Here is a 10,224-nt window from a genome sequence, read left to right on the forward strand (position 1 = left end):
ACATTTAAGAGACACAAAAATGGAAAATCATTTGGAGTTGACAACTGATCTGATTGTATCCTTAACTATTAATATACAGTGTATTTATGCTAGGAAAATACATTTTGCAAGCTGTAATGACATACAGTGATGGAATATATTTTTAAAAAAGAAATTTAGGAGAGAAACAAAGTAAAATCATGATTAGAACCTACTGGTGAAATATGGTGAAAAGTTAATATATAAAATCAGCTCCATTTTATATGATAATGTTGGAATAATAGTAGTTTTTGGTCATGTAACAATTATTTATTGAATATATACAGTGTGCCAGACACTGTTGTAGGTACTGGGACTAAAAAAAAAAAAATAAGAAAACATGAAAATCATTGTGCCAATAGAGAAGACAGTGACATGTAAAATATGTTTATTATTACATAGTGATCAGGAACAATGATTTTAGAAGGAAATTGAAATAAGAAATATTCATAGTAAACAGTTCTTTGTTTTTATTTTCGATTTTAGATAGAATAGCTAAAGACATTCTCTATCAAAGATGATGTTTAAGCAAAGAGATGAAGGAGGAGGTAAGAAGCTTAGTAAAAAGTACTCAGAGTGAAGGGAACAATCCATAAGAGGGGCCTGAGAAAGAATGGGACCAGAGTAGGTGTAGAGAGGGACTTTTGTACCAAATGAAAGAGGGATATGTAGGCCATTATCTGGGTTTTGCTCTTATTATGTGACAGGGAAGTCATTTACAGATTCTGAGCCAAAGCTATCATCATGTGATTTACATTTTCACAAGATCACTCTATAGGTAGGAGTAGGAAGACTTAAGATACTGCAATAATCCAGGAGAAATACAATACTGGGCTATTTATTGAACTGCTACCACACACCAGACATTTATTATGAAACTTATATGACATACCTCACTGAATGCTAATTGAAGTTCAGTAAAGATGGATGTTATTGATATTACCTTTACTGGTTAAGAATAGAATATTTAGTGACCAGCAGTTAGCGTAAAGGCTATGTTGCTGAACTCCCACGTACCGATCGCAGTTCAAGTCCCAGACCCGATGGCTTAAACTCATGCCGGGTGCATGTGCATGTTTGCCCAAGATCCCAAGAGGAGAATAGAGGAGAAGGGATTGCGGCATGGCCATCCCCCCTAGAGGGTGATTTCTCACTTTCTGTCTCTCTGTCTCTCTTTTTCTTTCTGGTGAGTGCTCACGCCCTATAGCAAAAACCTCTCCAAAAAAAAAAGAATAGAATATTTAACTAAGGAGAGAGAGAAAAAGAAGGTTATAAACATATGGATATGGTTAGGATCTGAGCCCGATTTGCCTGTTTCAAGAGTTCACATGATTCACCACTGTACTTATTATCTCAAGTCTTGTTAAAACTACTGCTGAAATAGATAGCTTCAAATGGAAGCCTCAAGTACTCTACTTCTACTCTGAATTTTGTTAAAAAATAATCTTTCTCAAGGTTTTGATATAGGACTTGACATTTTAAGATATTTTTTGGTTATTGTGTGTGTGTGTGTGTAGTTATGATGATTAAACTTTTCTATAACACTTTATTTAATTGATCATGTAAGAATATTATTTTTCTGTATTTATTTTAACTCAGCCACATATTGAGCACTCTAACTAGTTTTGACAGCAATGATAATTTCTTTCATTAATTGTTTTATGTTTTCTAAATGGTCACTATCTTTAAGTAAATGATTGTCTTGTGTCTGCCTTTCTAACACTTGCCAGTCATTTCTCCTCACCTCTTACATTGGGTAGGAGTTACTGGTAATGGACATTATCACCTTATTTGATCTCATCATTCACTTTGATGATGATGCTGCTAATACTTTACCATTAAGTAGGATGTGTGTTAAATGTTTCTGGTAGAGAGACTCCATCAAATGAAAACACTCTTTTTTTTTCCCAAAGTTGCTAAGAAATTTTAAAATCTGGGATGAATTTTGATATGGTGAAAAGCTTTTGTCCCATCAATCAAAATCACATGATTTATTCTTTCAATTTTACTCACTAACATTATAAAATTCTTAACATTTAACCATCTTTGAATTCCTTATTATAGTTTATTATTTCTGGATTTCTTACATTTAACCATCTTTGATAGTTTATTATTTCTGGATTTCTTCTTTTTATTTATTTTATTTTACTTTTTGCCATAGGATGAGTGCATTCTCTAGCGAGAGATTGAGAGAGACAGACAGAAGGAAAATGTGAAATCACCCCACAGGTAGAATGGCCATGCTGAAATCCCTTCTTCTCCATTCTCAAATCTTCTCAAGATTTTGGGCACACACTCACAAGTGCCCTGCATGATTTTCAGGCCACCAGGTCCAGAACTTAAACTGCAATCAGCCGTGTGGGAGTCCAGTGCCTTAACTACTACATCACCTGCTGGTCCCTCTGGATTTTTATTTAGTGGCACATTGTTTAGAATTTTGCACATATGCTTATAATTCAGATTGAAGAATAGTTCACCTTTGCACTAATATTATTCAATTAGAGTATTAAAATATGTTAGTATAGAATAAGTTGTAGGTATATAAATTTTATATACTCTAAAAAGTGTTAAAGTTATAATGAAAGTCTACATAAAACCATCAGAATTTAATATGTTTTAGGTGTAGGCTTCTGACTACTTTTCCAGTGTTTCATATGGTTGGGGACCTATTGGTTCTTTCATTTCTTGAGTTGATATGGCTATTGAAATTCAAGAATTAGGATAGGTGTTATATTGGAGGGAAAAGAGACAGTGTTTCAGCAAACTCTAGTTGATATTTCAAGACACAAAAGGGGATGATAGAAAGGTCTATGGTTGACTAAATAAGAATTCCTGGTAGATTGCTAGATCTACTGGATTAAGCCTCGTAATGGGCTGGATCTCCAGAGGATATCTAAACCACCCTAAGTTCAAGAAAGTATTTCATGTGGAATGACATTTGCTAATATCTATTCTGTCTCTGTAACATTCAGAAAAAAAAAGGTGACAATCATGGAGGATTTAAGTGTGAGAAAGCATAAGTTCTGAAGAGATAAGAGTCTGGGGATCAGGAGAGGTGGCAGATCAGACAAATTTAGAGAATGTGCATATGAGAATGAAAACCTCTTCATGTAAGAGTTATGCTTCTGGTGGGTATTGTGCTTCTGATGGGTATCTTATAACAGAAATATAGGACATTATGTGATTAGGCCAGGTAGGTTCTTAGGAAGACTGTGACAGTAAAGCTATAAATACTGGCATTTTCAAAGGAAATGAGAAAATGGGGAACCTCTTGTAGGACCATGAAGAACTTGGCTTCAGTCTCTGGTTCAATCGCCAAGTGACTGTGTGGAAGCCACACAAGACAGAGGGCCAATTGCAAACACAGATCTGCTGTCCTAGACAGCGTCATCAGCAACATTCATGGCTCTGTCTCAAATCTCTGTGAGTGCAATGTCCACAACTACAATATAGTCAACAATGTTGCATCATAGTTTGAGAATGTTTGACTCCAATTATTTTGACCACTTGTCACTTCAGTCTGGAGTTCTTACCATAATTTCAAAATCAAACATTCCACTCTCAGTCATCATTTTTACCTGCATTGTTCAGCCCATCCAGTGCCAGATACCAACAATTCCAACTCTTTCAGATTTCCAGTTCATGAGCACTTCCCTACCACCTTTGCTTTTCTCCCTACCTAACTGAAATCCCCTGGCCCAACCTAACAGTTACCTCCTCCATCTACTTTGCTCCATTTATCTTCATCTGCTCTCTTTATCTAGGGAACATGCAAGCCTAGTTAATTGTTCACTGGCATGGTGGGAGCCACACGTACAATGAGACTATCTTGATTCATGTGAGATTCATTATCAGTCATTTTCAGTAGATCCTGAAACTTTTCTTTTATTACTCTGATCAGTTCATGTTCTTTGTTCCCATGATAAATATTTCACACCTTCTCTAATCTCCCCCAACCTATAAGACATTCTATTTACTCCTTACTCTAAGAAAATTATTTTTTTTGTTAACGCATTGAGGAATATAACCAAATAAGGAAAATTCTCACATGCTTTGATAACTCTTTATCTTCCTCTTTTCCTTCTATTGTGGCCAACCTCCTACCTCAAAAGATAGATATTATGAGGACCAGTCATGACCTGGTGGTTAAGGCAGCTAGATCCCAAATGGCCAAACTTGCATTCCAGTCTCAGGTCTGGTGGCTTGAAAAACATGCCAGGAGCATGTGTGTGCATGCCCAAAATCATGAAAGGAGAGAGAAATGGAGGAAAAGAGATTGTAGCATGAACAGGTCCCATGAACAGTGTTTTCTCATTCTCTCTCTCTTTCTCTGTCTCTATTTGACAAGCATATGTGTCCTCTGAAGACATTTAAAGAAAGACAAATAATTGTTCAAGATTTTGCCTAAAACCATCTTCTCCATTTGGAACCCTGGGTCCATCCCATCTCCTGGAATATCTTAACATCTTTATTGGTTATCTAAAACATTTGGCTTATTTATTTATTTATTTATTGTGTTTTGTTTTCTACTTTTTTGAAAATATCATTATGGGGAAAAATGATTACCTTATATTTTACTGAGAAAAATGTACAACCAGGCTAGCTGAATTCACTTAATTTTCATTTTAATTTTTTAATCATTTGGGAGAGTCAAGATTGTCAGGAATAATCTTGAGGATAGGAAAGAATAAGTCCTTCAAAATTCTAATATCTAATTGAATATACTGAATATTTGTTTATGAAACTAATATCTACAAGATCACTTTTATTTCTATAAGCAAATGGTAAATAAGTATCTTCATATATGAAGCCTATAAGTTAGTAAGTGGTTTTGCCTAGCTGACATGGAAATGCTCATTTTTTTCAATTGTAGGGATTAATAATAAATTCCCTTAAGCAGTGATATCCCTTTTCAAAGTCTTGGTTTATACTTTGTTATTTATGTAGTAGCATCTATTATTTCCCCCAAAAAACAATTTTCTCCTAAATCTATTCCCAGTATTTGCATTACAACTTGTTAATTCAGTGCATTTTGGATTCAATTAGGTGTTGGGTATACAAATGTGGTTTTGTACTTCTATTTTTAATTCTAGAGGGTGAGTATGCATGCCGGATAGAGACAGAAAGATGAGGTAGGAGGAAGAAAGCATTTTCCTACAGGAAGTGATCCTTCTCTAAAACCACCTCTATTTTTTTATCTTGCCAGGATTTAGGTTTTGATACATGTTTTTATATTTCAAAATGTCATCCCTGTGCATTAAATATATGATAGCTGCATTACCTATCAGATTAATATTGCTATAGGTCAGCTTTGTTGTTGGCTTGTAAAACTGATAAATGCCTCTTTCAATCATAGGTGCCTCTGCTGTGGTGTACCTGTGTGTCTTAAATTGTCAAAATATGTATGAGTGTCTTTGTTTTCATGTATTTTTGTAGACAAAATAATTTTCAAATGTAATTAGGTAGTTTTATTCTATTAAAGAATGAAGCTCAGTGTTTTTGAAAAGCATCTACTTACTTGGCTTGCTTCCCATTAGCAGTGTTGTCATGTGAAAAAGATCTCTGAAAATAAAATAGTTTATGATGTGCTGAAGTATTCATACTAAATTATAATAGTTCTCACTTGAATAGTTTCAGGCTTCTGAATTGCTTTCTAGCTAAAAAGTTCTTCTAGTCAATTTTAATCTTGCTCAGAGACATGAAAACTTATTTTTCTGTACATCAGAGTCAGTTTCTGGAGAAAACATGTTCATCCAACTCTACTCACTGCATTTATTTCTGAGTCATATGGCGGTTATGATTCAATTTAACTGTATCAACTTAGAGAAATCTAATTGTTCAAATCAATGAAAAAGTCAAACAGAATTGTATTTATATGGAAGAACCAAGACTTTCAGTTTTCAATTTCCTTCCATGAAATTTTAAAATATTTTTTCTCCTTTTTTCTTTCTCTATTCTGCCATCTTTTGTCTTTTCCTCTCTTATATTCTCTTCATAAACTATCTAGGTGATTCATTTCTTCCTAATATCTTGACTGTGATACTACTTAGCTTTAAAAGGAAAACAAGCCCAGTCATAGTAGCACAGCTGTGGAGCCCTACTGCATGATGTTGGAGCAATAGGGAAGCCCTGGGTTCAGATCTCAGATCACTCTGAACATGCAGTGTGCATCCATGATCCTGGCTGACTGGAAGGCTGAGGTGGGATTGCAGCTTGATGGGACCTTCTTAGGAGTGCTTCTCTCACTGACTCTCAAGAAATAAATTTAAGAATTGAATAAAAAATAAAATAAAAAGAAAATACCTAAAATCATTTGCCAAGAAACTATCTCAAGCAAAATACATATGTGCTAGTTAGTAGTATGCAAAATGTCTAGCTGATATTTTCTCTAATTGAAATGTACTATATCCAAATCATTGTAAATTTTAAAATAATATGAAATTGATGATGTTCAGAGGCTAGAACATTGTATGTTTGAGGTCATAAATAATCATATGCATGCATTTACAAATAGTATTAATTGTTAACTTATCAGTATATATTTTTAGCACAGTGGTATGTATTTTTTTTAATATGCTGGAGAAGACATGAGTGAATTTAAGAGAAAGAGAGAAACCCACCTATAATACCTGTTCCCCAGCTCACCAGCTACTCAGGATCTTAGGTGCCCATGATGTTTTCAGGCCAACACGGGGATCTGAACTGATGATTGGCCGTATGGTTTCCAGCCTTCCAGGCCATTTTCATCACCACTGCTCCACAGAGGCTGGGCCTCTTTAATGATTTTTGAATGAAGTCTATACGTGTAGGACCAGCTATCTTTACATACTAATTCTATTTAAAAATCACTTAGTAGTAATAAGAACTTTCAGAAAAGAAAACTCCACTTTCTTTGGATTTATAAGTAGCAAAACTAATATATTGAGATTCTGCTCAGAATAGCTAAAATATAATAACTTCAAAATACAATCACATCATAGATAGCTTAACAAAAAGTTTCAAGTTTTTGTTTAGGAAGAGAGATTTCAATGACTCTAGCTTGGTTACTTTATAGTTATTTTATTTGAAATAAGACATTTAAAAGTAATTGTATATTAGCAGCTCTAATTCTCCCATGACTATTCTTTGTATTTTTCATTTTGGCAAAACTGCACTTCTTGCTTATTTGATCTTCTGTCTTTGAGAATAATAGGAATCTGTCCTTTTGCTCCTCGGACAGTTTGACTTGCCTTCTAATCTATCATAACCACATGTGGGAGGCCTCTCCTCTGGAGGGCCTTGCCTCTGGAATTCTGTACCTGATACCCCCCTGGGAGCTCAGTGCTTTATTTGCAATGTCACTGCCAATGTGGTGTGTTTGAGAATTAACTGTTTCCTCTGCCAGGAAGAAAAGTCCATTTTTAATCTTTTAGTCACATCTGAACCTATTATTTTGTACTATAAACATTGCATATATTCCTCAATATCCAAAGATGAGACATCAGCATTTCTATTTAGAGAATTGTTACATCATTAATGTTCATTCAATCCTTAACCATAGGGATTAAACTACTGCAACTATTTGCAAAGCTGAATATGTTATCTTTTCAGTCCAAATTATTTAAGATGCCTAAAACTTTGAGCTCTTCATTTTATTATTTTGGTTTTTAAACATTAGAACTTTTTGTTTACTGGAGTCACAAGACTGTCATGACTAAAATTCTGTATTGAATACAAATTATACACATGTTAACAAGACAAAAATAATAAAAGGAGACATGTTTCTATTTCAGATAAATGCTGTTTTGTAAGTATACAAGGAGTCTTCAAAAAGTTTGTGAAAAGGTGTATTATGAAAAAATTATGAGTAAATTTCAAATCATTTTGTACAAAAATGAACTTGTACTTGAATTCCATTTTCTATGAACTTTGTGTTCCTTTGTATGATTTAGATAAGGAAATTTCACATATTTAAATGCTATTATCTTAAATTCTTAATAATTGAAATAGGTCTAATTCAGTTGATAAATTAGTAGTAGAATTTTACCAGGGCTATGAGATAAAATTAAATTGTTAATATTACAGTCTTTTATAACTTGATACAGTTTTCTTAATCTAATAATATTGATGAGTAGGCATTTTTCAAATTTTGACTACAGAAGAACTATTATGATTAAAATTGTTCTAAAAATCAAGTTCAATAATTTTGATGAATACTTAAGAACACTTAGGAGAATCTTTAGACTTCGAATTTATGGGTACTTTAAAAATAATTTTTTTAACCTCTAAATTTTAAAATACACAGAAATCAAATCTCAAACTATCTTTGCGTGAATGCCTTACCATTAATGAGTGAGGCAAGGAGGTGCTAATTTCACTCAGGGCTTACATCATAGTGTGGATGGTTGTTAGTACTGGCTGTGATTTTTTTTTCTTTTTTTTTCTGGAGAGGTTTTTGCTATAAGGCGCGTGCGCTCGCCAGACAGAGAAAGAGACAGAGAGACAGAAAGCGAGAAATCACCCACCAGGGGGAATGGCCACGTTGCAATCCCTTCTCCTCTATTCTCCTCTTGGGATCTTGGGCACACACGCACACGCACCCGGCGTGAGTTTAAGCCACAGGTCCGAGACTCAAACCACGGTCGACTATGTGGGAGTCCAGCGACATAGCCATTACGCTAACTGCTGGTCCAGTACTGTCTGTGATTATTAAGTACCACTACTGGCCTGTCTGATCTTTTACTTAAAGAACAGTCTAAAAATATGAACTAAATGTCCAAAATATGAGTCCCTAGTTTGCATATTGTATATAAAAATACGTAAAGCAGTTTTCATTTTCACTTCACATTTGTGATGGATCTATCAGTAGGAAATAGGATTGAAATTTAGATTCATATTAAAAATGCTAATTATATTCTTGTGTAATTGCATAACAACATCAGGAAACAGCTGCTTTCACAGAAAAGTGCTGGCTTTAACTTACATTTAAGAGAGTTTCAGCAATTTTGTAAAACTTTGGAACAACCCCATGCATTTCTTTTTTCTGATGATTTGTATGAGGCCTAGAGATTCTATTCATGAAAATGTCTAAGGCATAGGAGGTTCATCTTGAGAAAGCAAAACAGAGCGTAGGATACTGACATCAATACCAAACACAGAAAAATCATACTCTGCTACATGCAGATGTCCAAATAAAATGGAGACACAGCGAACCAACCTACATGACAGGATTCTAAAGTGGCAACTGCTGGGAGAATAAAAGCACCTCAGTTAGCACTAGAGAGTTCTTATTTATTTATTATTTTGTTTTTAGACATAGTTTTTTCCTGTAGGGCACATGTGGTAACTGGAGAGTCAGAGAGAAATAGAGAGACAGAAAGCAAGAAATCACCCCCCATGAGGATAGAAATAAGGATAGCCATACCACAATTCTTTCTCCTCCATTCTCCTCTTGAGATCTTAAGCACACACATCTGCACTGGTGAGTTTTAAGCCATAAGGATTGAGACTCGAACTGTGGTCAATTTTGTGGGAGTCCAGTAACATAACCATTACACTATCTGCTGGTCCCAGCACTAGAGAGTTCTAAAGACCTTGTAAATGTATGTCTTCAAACAACCAACAAAACAAAACATTTAATGGACACAAAAATGAAAAGTTATCTTTTAAAAAAAATTTTATATTTTTTTTTATTTTTAGAGAGATTTTTTGGTATGGGGCACATGCACTTACTAGAGAGACAGAGAGACAGAAAGTGAAGAATCACTCCCTTGAGGTGACCATACCATAATCCCTTCTCTTCCATTCTCCTCTTGGGATTTTGCGCATATGTGCACAAGTGCCCAGAATGAGTTTTAAGCCTTAGGATCCAGGCCTCGGACCACAGTCAACTACGTGGAGTCCAGCAACATAAACATTATGCCATCTGATGATCCCAAAAATAAAATGTTACCTGTTGATGATCACTTTTATGGTAATATCTTTCACTTGATGGATATGCATTATATTCATGCTGAGGAAAACCATGTTGTACATCATAAAAAAATTTTTTTGAACTTAAAAATGATAAAAAGTATGGGAACCAGCAGTTAGCATAATGGCTATGTCGCTGGACTCCCACGTAGTCAACCGCGGTTCGCGTCCCGGACCCGGTGGCTTAAAACTCACGCCGGGCACGTGTGCGCGTGCCCAAGATCCCGAGAGGAGAATGGAGGAGAAGGGATTGCG

Source organism: Tupaia chinensis, unplaced genomic scaffold, assembly GCF_000334495.1.
Source record: "Tupaia chinensis unplaced genomic scaffold, TupChi_1.0 Scaffold000382_1, whole genome shotgun sequence".
NCBI classification, from domain to species: domain Eukaryota; kingdom Metazoa; phylum Chordata; class Mammalia; order Scandentia; family Tupaiidae; genus Tupaia; species Tupaia belangeri.